Genomic DNA, 12,992 nt, shown 5'->3' on the forward strand with positions numbered 1-12,992 from the left:
ACCTTAGCCCCGACGAGGGAGCCTGGCCGGCGAACTGGCAGGAGCTGGAGGCCAAGGTCGCCGCTCGCCTAGGGCGCTGGACAGGACTGCTCCGAGTGCTGTCCTACAGGGGTCGAGCGCTAGTCATAAACCAGCTGGTGGCCGCAATGTTGTGGTACCGGCTGGTCACTTTGACCCCTCCCCCTGCGTTTGTCGCCAAGATACAGAAGAAGCTGGTGGACTTCTTCTGGAACAACAGGAAGCACTGGGTCTCTGCTGCGGTCTTGAATCTCCCGCTTGAGGAGGGCGGTCAGTCGTTGGTGTGCGTCAGCGCCCAGCTCGCGACTTTCCGTCTTCAGACCCTGCAGAGATACCTTTACGTCGAGCCCCCTCCTAGGTGGTGCGCTCTGGCGAGGTATTTCTTCCGCCAGCAGCGCGACCTCAACTACGACACGCAGCTCCTGTTTGTGAACTTGGGGGGTGCCAGGACCGCCCTCCGGGAGCTGCCTGTCTTTTACAGGGAACTCATCAGGGTCTGGAACAAAGTCTCCACCAAGCGCAGCTCTCCGCCGGCTGAAGTGGCGGCTGTCCTGCAGGAGCCGCTGCTCGGGAATCCGTACCTCCACGACCGAGGTTTTATGTGGCGGTCGGAAGAGAGGGCTGTGGCTGGTGAGGTGACCAGGGTCAGGGACCTGCTCGATGGCGGAGGAGCGGGCTGGATGGCGCCAGGCATGCTGGCTCGGCGCCTAAATTCAGCCGACGTCCGCCACGCGGCCGAAGCCATCGAGTCGCTAAAAACAGCTTTGGGCCCTGACTCTGTTAGGTGCATCGAGGAGGCTCAAGCACGTGGGGAGATCCCGTTCGAACTGACCCCCGTCCGGACGGAATTCCTCATTGGCGCCAAATCCCGGAACCTCCCTCGGGGGCCGGCGCCTCACAACTTGAGCCGCCTCGGGGAAATCCCCTCCGTGCCTTTCAGTTCCGCGCGGAGGGTTTTCCTGTACGGGCTGCTCCTGCACACTCTCAACTTTGCCATCCTCGCCGGCCGTCCGGACACGCCATGGCGTACCATCTTGCCGTCCAGAGGAGGCGGGGGTCCCCGATGGAGGGCACTCTATGCGGGAGTCCTCCCACTATTCATCGGGGACTTGGCCTGGAGGGTGGTGCACGGAACAGTGCCGTGCAACAAATTTTTAAGCCGGTTCACGGACTCCCAGGCCGCCTGCAATTTCTGCGGTCTGGAGGAGTCCGTGTTCCATATTTTTACTGAGTGCACGATGTTGCAGCCCCTGTTTCATTATCTAAAGGGGCTGCTCCTGAAATTCTGGCTGCACTTCAGTCCCACTCTCCTGATCTTTGGGCACCCTGTGCGGAGGGGAGCGGGTAGGTCCGAGGGCCTCCTCGTAGGACTGCTCCTGGGCACGGCCAAGGGTGCCATCAGCCGGTCCAGGCAGCGGGCGGTCGAGGGGGTCGTTCAACCTGACTGCCTGCCTCTCTTCCGCTCTTACATCCGGTCCAGGGTGTCCTTGGAGATGGAGCACGCGGTGTCCACCGGTACGCTCGCGGCGTTCCGCGAGAGGTGGGCACCGGAGGGACTGGAGTGCATCATCACGCCCGGCAACCAAATTTTAATTTGATTTTACGTTTTAAAGTTTAATTTGTTTTAATTGCCGGTGCTTTTAGTGTCCCCTCCCCTTTTATAGGGGGCACTGGAAAAAATTTGATTTTCGTGCCTCAAAAAAAAACCACAAAAAAGAAAAAAAGGGCCTTGTAAATATCTGGTGTGTCATCCAGGTCGGGTGGCACCATTTAATGTTTATGTGTTACAGGTAAACTCTAAAAGAGTTTCATGTATGTCTGAACTGAATCAAGAAGTATTCTTCCAGTGTAACGACCAATCATGTGTATGTCTACTAATAACATGGAGCCTTCGGATTGCCTCTTCCAAAGCCACATTGCTAGCAGAATTGAAACTCTTTTGAGTTTACCTGCGAAAACATAAACATTAAAGAGTGCCACCCGACCTGGGTGACACTCCAGACATTTACAAGGCCCTTTTTTTCCCCCCCTTTTTTTTGTTTTTTTTTGTGTTTTTCTTTTTTTGGTTTTTTTTTTGGGCACTAAAATCACAATTTTTCCCCAGTGCCCCCTATAAAAGGGAAGGGGACACTAAAAGCACCGGCAATTAAAACAAATTAACTTTAAAACGTAAAATCAAATTAAAATTTGGTTGCCGGGCGTGATGATGCACTCCAGTCCCTCCGGTGCCCACCTCTCGCGGAAGGCCGCGAGCGTACCGGTGGATTGCTAGCAGAATTGACTCTATTTCAGCCCCTTCAGGTGGAAGAAATTAGTAAAGTAGGGTTGAGGTTTGAGTACATTTTGTTAGGAAGAATAAGGAGGTCACATACTTCTTGGAAAATAAATGTCTAAAAGGGGTAGAGGAACAGAGGAATCTGGGGGTACAGATACACAAATCACTAAAAGTAGCAACATGGGTTAATAAGGCCATAATAAAGCACCGGGGATTCATTTCTGGAAAGATAGAATTGAAAAGCAGAGACCTGTGCGGCTGCCCGTATTCACGAATTCAAGATCTCAAGATCCTCCCTAACATCAGAGTACCCGCGGTCCTCCCTTGGTCTGTGATGATTCACTGGACTTGACACCCGTGGACGAGCCACGTAAAGACTTAAAACAGGCACTCATTGAATGGGAACTGTAAGAAATCCAATAGGGAAATCAGGAGGAACTTCTTTCCCCAGAGAGTGGTTAGAATGTGGAACTCGCTACAACAGGGAGTAGTTTAGGCAAATAGCATAGAATCATTTAAGGGGAAGCTGGATAAGCAAATGAAACAGAAAGAAATGGAAGGATATGTTGATGGGGTTAGATGAAGAAGTTTGGGAGGAGGCTCACGTTCTGAATAAACACTGGCATGGATTTGCCAGGTTGAATGGCCTGTTTCTGGGTTGTAAGTACTTTGTAATAATTTGAGTGTGCGTGATGGGTTCTGATAGAATACTTCATGAAAGGGAGCTTTGCTTTTGCATTATGGAGGAAAAAGTTTTTAAGATATATTCAGCATGCTGTGTGATACAGGGCATGATGCAAACTATGATAAGGCTCATCATCATCATCATCATCATAGGCAGTCCCTCGAACCAAGGATGACCTGCTTCCACATCAAAAAGTTCACATGATGGACCTAAAATTCCAGGTCCAAACTAAATCTTGAAGGGTGGAAGATGCCTGTGCGTGGATTTTTTTAACGTGTGGTGACAGTTGCATGACAGTTGCACACCAGCCACCACACGGGCTTGACAGAGCCAGGTCTTGGTCCAGTAGCAAGGATTAACCAAGACGACTGGAGATCTGCTCTGCTGCACGGACCTAGTGCGCGCACATATCGCAGTGTGGGCTGGCCCGTGCTGTCCCCGGGCCCTTTCCTCTCCTGGGCCCCGAACCCAGCCTCTCCTGGGCCTACGAAAGCACTAACTGGCTATCACAAAAGTATCAACACCTATATGCAGTACACGTTATGCTTGTAGGTGATACTGTGAGAGCGTTTTCAATATAATTAATTCGATTTAATGCTAACATTCTGAATAATCATTCATTTGTTATTCTCCGGCAGCAGCATGGCATCTTTGTTATCTTTTCTGCATTTGTTCCTCTGTTCCTCAATTGAACCACCTTTCCTGCAAAAACACAATGGTTTCTAAGAGTTTTTCTACTCACTACAGCAATTTCTAATTGATGTACCTGTTAAATTGACGTTGTGAAAATCATCAAGACCCAATGTTTAAGCACCACAAAGAGCTTCAGTAGTCTTCTCAAGATTGTAAAAATCACGCACACTCACCTTGGACCTCCCATGCTTCCTGTTTGCTCAATCTTTCCAAAACAAATTCTACTGCTTATTCACTTTTGCTGTTAACTCAGTCTCTTACAGGCAGACTCTCACACCTCCGCCCCCCGCCCCCCTCCACTCCCGCAACTGATCAATTCTCTAGGTGCTGATTCAGTACAAATTGCTTCATCCTCCTTCCACCTCTCACAGGGCCTGGTGGAGGTTAAGCGGGAGGCTAAGGGAAAGGAAGCTGTCATCCCACTGAGAGTAAAACTCTATCCTCATGGATAGAAAGTGAGCTCAGAACACCCCTCTTGTCCAAATCGAAGACTGTATTGAGAAAAAATGGACCTAGTGGATGGTTGGGGATCTTGTCCCACCCAAAAGATAGAAAGAAGAAAAGTAAAAGTGGAGGGCAGAGAAACCCAAGGCAAAATTCAACAATGGCAACATTACAGCAAAATTCTAAAGGGACAAAGTGTGCTAAAAAGACAAACCTGAAGGCTCTGTGCCTCAATACGGGGAGTATTCGTAATAAGTTGGATGAATTAACTGCGCAGGCAGCTATTAATGATTATGATATAATTGGGATTACGGAGACATGGCTCCAGGGTGACCAAGGCTGGGAACTCAACATCCAGGGGTATTCAACATTCAGGAAGGATAGACAGAAAGAAAAAGGAGGTGGGGTAGTGTTGCTGGTTAAAGAGGAAATTAACGCAATAGTAAGGAAGGACATTAGCTTGGGTGATGTGGAATCTGTATGGGTGGAGCTGCGGTATACCAAAGGGCAGAAAATGCTATTGGGAGTTGTGTACAGACCACCAAACAGTAGTAGTGAGGTTGGGGACAGCATCAAACAAGAAATTAGGGATACGTTCAATAAAGGTACAGCAGTTATCATGGGTGACTTTAATCTACATATAGATTGGGCTAACCAAAATGGTAGCAATACGGTGGAGGAGGATTTCCTGGAGTGTATTGGGGATGGTTTTCTAGACCAATATGTCGAGGAACCAACTAGAGGGCTGGCCATCCTAGACTGGGTGATGTGTAATGAGAAAGGACTAAATTGGCAATCTTGTTGTGCTAGGCCACTTGGGGAAGAGTGACCATAATATGGTAGAATTCTTTATTAATATGGAGAGTGACACAGTTAATTCAGAGACTAGGGTACTGAACTTAAGGAAAGGTAACTTCGATGGTATGAGACGTGAATTGGCTAGAATAGATTGGCGAATGATACTTAAAGGGTTGATCGTGGATAGGCAATGGCAAACATTTAAAGATCATATGGATGAACTTTAACAATTGTACATCCCTGTCTGGAGTAAAAATAAAACAGGGAAGGTGGCTCAACCGTGGCTAACAAGGGAAATTAGGGATAGTGTTAAATCCAAGGAAGAGGCATATAAATTGGCCAGAAAAAGCAGCAAACCTGAGGACTTGGAGAAATTTAGAATTCAGCAGAGGAGGACAAAGTGCTTAAATAGGAGGAGAAAAATGGAGTATGAGAGGAAGCTTGCTGGGAACATAAAAACTGACTGCAAAAGCTTCTAAAGATATGTGAAGAGAAAAATATTAGTGAAGACAAACATAGGTCCCTTGCAGTCAGAATCAGGTGAATTTATAATGGGGAACAAAGAAATGGTAGACCAATTGAACAAATACTTTGGTTCTGTCTTCACGAAGGAAGAAATATATAACTTTCTGGAAATATTAGGGGACCGAGGGTCTAGCGAGAAGGAGGAACTGAAGGAAATACTTATTAGTCAGGAAATTATGTTAGGGAAATTGATGGGATTGAAGGCCGATAAATCCCCAGGGCCTGATAGTCTACATCCCAGAGTACTTAAGGAAATGGCCCGAGAAATAGTGGATACATTGGTAATCATTTTCCAACAGTCTATCGACTCTGGATCAATTCCTATGGACTGGAGGGTAGCTATTGTAACACCACTTTTTAAAAAGGAGGGAGAGAGAAAACAGGGAATTATAGACTGGTTAGCCTGACATCAGTAGTGGGGAAAATGTTAGAATCAATTATTAAAGACGCAATAGCAGCGCATTTGGAAAGCAGTGACAGGATCGGCCCAAGTCAGCATGGATTTATGAAAGGGAAATCATGCTTGACAAATCTTCTAGAATTTTTTGAGGCTGTAACTAGTAGAGTGGACAAGGGAGAACCAGTGGATGTAGTGTATTTGGACTTTCAAAAGGCTTTTGACAAGGTCCCACACAAGAGATTCGTGTGCAAAATCAAAGCACATGGTATTGGGGGTAATGTATTGACGTGGATAGAGAACTGGTTGGCAGACAGGAAGCAGAGAGTAGGGATGAATGGGTCCTTCTCAGAATGGCAGGCAGGGACTAGTGGGGTGCCGCAGGGCCCAGTGCTGGGACCCCAGATATTTACAATATACATCAATGATTTAGATGAAGGAATTGAGTGTAATATCTCCAAGTTTGCAGATGACACTAACCTGGGTGGCAGTGTGAGCTATGAGGAGGATGCTAAGAGGCTACAGGGAGAATTGGACAGGATAGGTGAGTAGGCAAATGCATGGCAGATGTAGTATGATGTGAATAAATGTGAGGTTATCCACTTTGCTGGCAAAAACATGAAGGCAGAATATTATCTGAATGGCGGCAGATTAGGAAAAGGGGAGGTGCAACGAGACCTGAGTGTCATGGTACATCAGTCATTGAAAATTGGCATGCAGGTACAGCAGGCGGTGAAGAAGGCAAATGGCATGTTGGCCTTCATAGCTAGGGGATTTGAGTATAGGAGCAGGGCGATTTTAATGCAGTTGTACAAGGCCGTGGTGAGGCCTCACCTGGAATATTGTGTTCAGTTTTGGGCTCCTCAACTGAGGAAGGATGTTCTTGCTATTGAGGGAGTGCAGCGTAGGTTCACCAGACAGATTCCCGGGATGACAGGACTGACATATGAGGAGAGACTGGATCGACTGGGCCTTTATTCATTGGAGTTTAGAAGAATGAGAGGGTATCTCATAGAAACATATAAAATTCTGACGGGACTGGACAGGTTAGATGCAGGAAGAATGTTCCCGATGTTGGGGAAGTCCAGAACCAGGGGTCACAGTCTAAGGATAAGGGGTAAGCCATTTAGGACCGAGATGAGGAGAAATTTCTTCATTCAGAGAGTTGTTAACCTGTGGACTTCTCTACCGCAGAGAGTTGTTGATGTCAGTTTGTTAGATATATTCAAGAGGGAGTTAGATATGACCCTGACGGTTAAAGGGATCAAGGGGTAAGGAGAGAAAGCAGGAAAGGGGTACTGAGGTGAATGATCAGCCATGATCTTATTGATTGGTGGTGCAGGCTTGAAGGGCCGAATAGCCTGCTCCTGCACCTATTTTCTATGTTTCTATGTTTCACCCCAGTGAGACTGAAATTGCTGACTTGGACTTGTATAGTGGCTTTCACGACCACTGGACCGTCTCAAAGCGCTTTACAGCCAATGAAGTATAGTCACTGTTGTAATGTAGGAAACGCGACAGCCAATTTGCGCACAAGTAAGCTCCCTCAAACAACAATGTGTTTGTTATATATGCAGACTATAGATGTGCTATCTGTGTAGTCACTATATAGTTGCATAAGATGGAGGCTTGTTTAGCCTCTACTAGAGGATGCAACTGGTGGAGACCGGGGTTTCCTGTCCTGGTGGCAGGGGCTGCATAAAAGTGTGTCCACCATGCGGCTGCCTCATTCTGGAGTTACAAATAAAAGACAAAGGTCACTACAGTTTGAGTACAACACATTGCCTCGTGGAGCCATTCAAAAGTACATTACAGACATAATAACTGGCGACGAGTATACAAACTTTCATGCAATTATGGCTACCTTTGGCACACTAAAAGACTTCGCAGAAGATGATGATTGGGATGCTTTCACGGAAAGGCTCGAGCAATATTTTGTGCTAAACGACCTGGCAGGGGAGACGGACGCATTGGCTGTGAAGCGCAAGGCTATACTACTAATCAGTTGTGGGCCCGAGGTCTATCACCTCGTCAGGGACTTGCTGGCACCCATGAAGGCCAAGAATAAGACATATGATGAGCTGACTGAACTAATTCGCAACCAACTAAAACCAAAACAGAGCATCCTCACGGCTAGGCACAGATTCTACAGACACCGCAGACCTGAGGGCCAGGAGATTGCAAAATATGCTTCTGATCTCAGGAGACTTGTGGCACCATATGATTTTGGCACGCACCTCAATGAAGCATTGCGAGACATCTTCATTATGGGAATTGGCCACGAGGGCCTCCTTCACAAGCTATTATCTGCCGACACCACAGTCAACCTGCAGAAGGCCATCAGCATCAGTCAGGCGTTCACGACCTCGACCTGCAGCACCAAGCAAATTATTCATTCTGTGGACTCAAACCCAATAAGTACTGTACACAGAATGGTGCCTTTCACAAGCAAGACTGTAGAAAGTGGCTCTGCCCAGGGCAGAGAGCACAGACCTCAGCGTTCCAGAACTCAGAGTCCGCCGATGGGTGCTAATCGAGTAGCACCATGCCGGCGTTGCGGAGGAAACCATAGGGCTCATCAGTTTCGGCTTGCTGATTATGTGTGCAAAGCCTGTAACACGAAGGGCCACCTCCAGCATATGTGTAAAAGAAATATGACTCACCGTCTAGCAGAGGAGTTGGTAGATGACTTTGAATCCAGCGGGTAGTATGATGATTTGACTAGAGAGGCAGCTCAGCCACAAGAAGAAGTGTATGGAGTGTATATCTGCACCTCCGATTGTCCTCCAGTGAAGATGAAAGTCGAGATAAACGGCATTCCAGTCTTCATGGAAGTGGGCACGGGAGTGAGCCATTCAGTGATGAGCCAGAATGCCTTTTGAGAGGCTATGGAATGAAAAACAACCCGAGCTGGTTCCAGTACAGGAAAAGATGCGCACCTACACCAAGGAGCTGATCCCAGTCCTTGGTAGTGCAGATGTAAGTGTAATCCATAATGGCGTGGTGCACAAGTTACCTCTGTGGATTGTTGCAGGTGATGGTCCAACACTACTCGAAAGAAGGTTGATGAGGAAGATCCAATGGAAATGGGAAGACCTCTTCACTCCAGCAATCGATGTCCCCCGTGCTCAGAGGCAGAGCAAAACCTCACCTTCGCTTGGGCCAGGCACCAGAGAACAGACCAGCGCAGCACCTGAGGCACAGACCATCCATCATGACTGAGTGGCAATAATCTGACCGGAACAACCTAAAAGTACCTTCCCGGCTCCAATGGCAGGACTCCTGGGGAAGAAGATCGAATTCACAGGCACTCTTCCAGCTTTTGTGACAGAATCGCGGGAGAGAAAGATCAAGGCAGTCGACCTTGAGGACAGAGGCAAGATGGCGTCCCTGCTGCAGCGAGGTGCAGCGTGGCTGAAAGAAAAGATGGCCGCGGCCATACCATGAGGTGCAAAGCGGAGGGACCTATACGTGGTGTCTAACAAAGGATTTGATTGGGGTAAAACCAACAGGGTTCTCTTAAAGGAGATCTGCAACCAACTGAACTTAGAGACATTATATGCATGGCAATCAATGTAACGAACCGATTAAGATTGTGACTAAAATGTTGTTGCGAGATGTCGGTACTATTCCTAATGTAAAGAACAAAATGTTGTTGCAAGATGTCGGGAATAGAGTGTCACCTAAATGAGCAAGTGAGCAAATTTAGGAGGGTAAAGGCGCTGATCCTGATGCCCTGCCCCAGGTTTCCCCACAAGTTGTAGGCCAGCAACCTCAGGAGGGTGAAGGCACTGATCCTGATACCCTGCCCCAGGTCTATCCCACGCTGCAGGCACCCGATGGCACTATTCGCCAAGGACCTGGAAACGAAAACGACACCAATACACACAGTCGGCCGCCGTTGCCCACCACCCCGGTGGAGACGGCGCAGCCCCCAGACCCAGTCACTACCTCGGCCATGTCCGGGAGTGAAAGGTCAGAACCAACGAGTTCCCCAAACGAGACCTGGAACAGCCAGATTCCCAACACTGTTAGAGAGCAGGCAGAAGACTCTGCAGCCCTCAAAGGAGGACAGGGAGGCCACACACATCTGTGGCTCTGCCCACCACTAGGCAACGGCAAAGGCCCTGAGTCCTGGCAAGGTGAGCGAAGCAAGCCCACCCCGCTAGCAGGGGACGCAATGCCGCCATCAGACGACTAGAACCCGTCCGGTTGCTCTGGAACCAGCGTCCTTGCATACCTGTACTGCTACCTCAGTACTAACCATGACTGAGCCATGAATGCAATCTACCCAATCCTGGCACATGACCATAAAATGTAACAAATGTAAGTCACTGAACCAAGGTATCATGATACAAACTGTAAAACATTTTTTTCCTTTCTTTCTTTGTAATTGCACTGTGTCTTATCCTGTATGTTAAAGTAACGGGCCAGCTGCATGATCTCGCTGTGGTCGGGGGGAAATGGATGTATGTAGCCATGGACACACACATGGATCACACCCAGAACCCACTGGAGCCTCCACTGCATCATCGAACTATCCAAACTGATAACCATTACCCAACGTTGTGGCAAAAGGACTTGGGGATTAACAGGGAGAGAGCCAAGCCAAAGCACAGCTATGGTGCGCGGGCTATTGGCACTTAAGTCTGGGGAGAGCTCAGCCAGAGCACATAGTTCAAAGGTAGTTGGCACAAAGGTCTTGGGGGAAAGTGATGTTATATATGCGGACTATAGATATACTCTTTGTGGAGTCACTGTAGTCACATAAGATGAAGACTTGTTAACCTAATGTACTATCAATAAGGTTTACACTGTGTATATACTATGCTGGCACCACTAGAGGGTGCAACTGATGGAGACCGGGATTTCCTGCCCTGGTGGCAGGGGCTATATAAAAGTGTATCCACCATGTGGCTGCTTCACTCTGGAGTTACAAATAAAGGACAAAGGTCACTACAGTTTAAGTACAGCACATTGCCTCGTGGAGTCATTCATAAGTACATTACAGACATTATAGTTATGTTGATTGAGGGATATATCCTCCAATCCTCCTCTTCCCCTCCTATTCACCCCCTCTGCTTCCTTCCTCTCCAACTCTGCTCTCCTCTCCTCATCCCCTTCTTTCCTCTCCATGAGGGTTCAATTATCCTCCAGCCCTTTAACTCTGCTCAACCTGAATACAGTACCCTGTCTTGACTCTCTCTGTGTAATGCTGTGGGAGATTGACTAGTACCTTTAAATATATGTACCTGTGAGTAATTTACTGCTGGCTTGGGTGGAACAGCTGGTAGGAAAGAAATTTAAATAGCTAACTAGTAGGTTGGCTGTACGTCTGTGTTTAATGGGGAATGTCGTCATCTTGAAAGCATTTTAAATGTGACTGATTTCCAAGATGAGCCAAGAATAGCCTACTCTGAGAACTCTCTTATCTCTTATATTGGTAAGTTTAAGCAAACCACAGGTGCTATAATATACTGCAATATGGACATTTGCAGTGTATCTTTCAATTTCTTTTGTACCAGATTTTTAATGAGCATTGCCATTTTTAGCAGAAAAAGCAGATAGCCACACTGACAGGGAACATGACATTGCAGCCTAATTCTCTGGGCTATGCTCCCTACAAGCATAACCACCCACTGGAAGCCTGAATACACAGAAGCACCCCTCACTTGTGTTAGCATCACATCACATCACTGGTTGTTTAGGGATGGGCAATAAATTGCCAGCGATACCCAAACCCCATGAATGGATAATAAATAAATGTGAATGGCCCATAATTTGTGGTCAGTGGTGAAGCAAAGGCTTTGGCCGCTCGAACTGCAGAAAGCTACCCACAAAGATTTGACGATCTCTGACAGGTTTGGCTTTTTGACATGCAGTTGAATTCAACGTAGTTTAATGGGAATCCCACAGCACAAGCTGCTGTGATGTCACAAGCAGTCCAAATAGTTAATCACAATGCAAAGTTCTCACAGACCAAGAACCAGGAAGTGAGTAAGCTCCTTTGCTTCTAACTTAAAAAAAAATGTTGTAGTGAGCAAAACAAAGATTGGGGCTCTCACATGGGGAAAAGGTAAACCTGAACTAAAGATGAACAAACCTTTTGAAAAAAATAATCTTTTTTAAAGTTTCCTAAAAAAATTTAATTTTTATTAAATTTGACACTCTACAAAATTGAAATTAGTTTTTCAGGGCCATAACATTTGTTTATCAGTAGCTATTACTCAGATCACCGTTAAAAACCCAGTTACACCTCATCTAAATGGGTCTAACTTTCGATGGGGTTTCTAACAGTGATATTTGTTCGGAGAAAGAGAATTTTTTGTCAGATCAGTGATTTCACTGATTGCTGGGAGGGATGGAGTGGGGGTGGGGTGTCTTCCACAGTGCACCCTGTGGAGGAGCAGTGATTGACGCAGCGCAACTTCAGGATTTCCGCGTTAGGCTGCGCATTTTTTTTATTCATTCCTGGGATGTGGGTGTCATGTGCAAGGCCGGCATCTATCGCCCATCCCTAATTGCCCTTGAGAAGGTGGTGGTGAGCCACCTTCTTGAACCGCTGCCGTCCGTGTGGTGAAGTTACTCCCATAGGGAGTTAGGGAGGGTGTTCCAGGATTTTGACCCAGCGACGATGAAGGAATTGTGATATATTTCCAAGTCAGGATGGTGTGTAACTTGGAAGGGAACTTGCAGGTGATGATGCTCCCATATGCCTGCTGCCCTTGCCCTTCCAGGTGGTAGAAGTAATAAGGCATGCAGTAAGTCCTGAAGTTGCAGTCAGTTTCAAAAGTGAACGACCACAAGCTCTGGGCCATTGTGTTTTGCAAGGCACTGGGCCAGATGAAGGGGTGAATTTAAAGGTGTGGCAACTGAGGATTCCTCGATAGGAATGACTAAAACAAGAAATATCATAAGCTCCATGAACTTTGATGAAACTGCTCCAACCAACTACTGGAAAAACGTCATAACTGCAGACCTGGTGGTCTTATTATATAAGTGCCTTGTTTTAAAGCAAAGCATTAGAAATAATTTGTGTTAATTTGAACATCTTTATGTCTACTACTGTTGATGTTTAAAAATATACAAAGTTTTGTTTCTTACTGAGTCCATTGAAAAGAACTGATTTGTCAGAATTACTGAGCATGAAAATGGAG

This window comes from Pristiophorus japonicus, chromosome 7, assembly GCF_044704955.1.
Source record: "Pristiophorus japonicus isolate sPriJap1 chromosome 7, sPriJap1.hap1, whole genome shotgun sequence".
In the NCBI taxonomy this organism is placed as follows: domain Eukaryota; kingdom Metazoa; phylum Chordata; class Chondrichthyes; family Pristiophoridae; genus Pristiophorus; species Pristiophorus japonicus.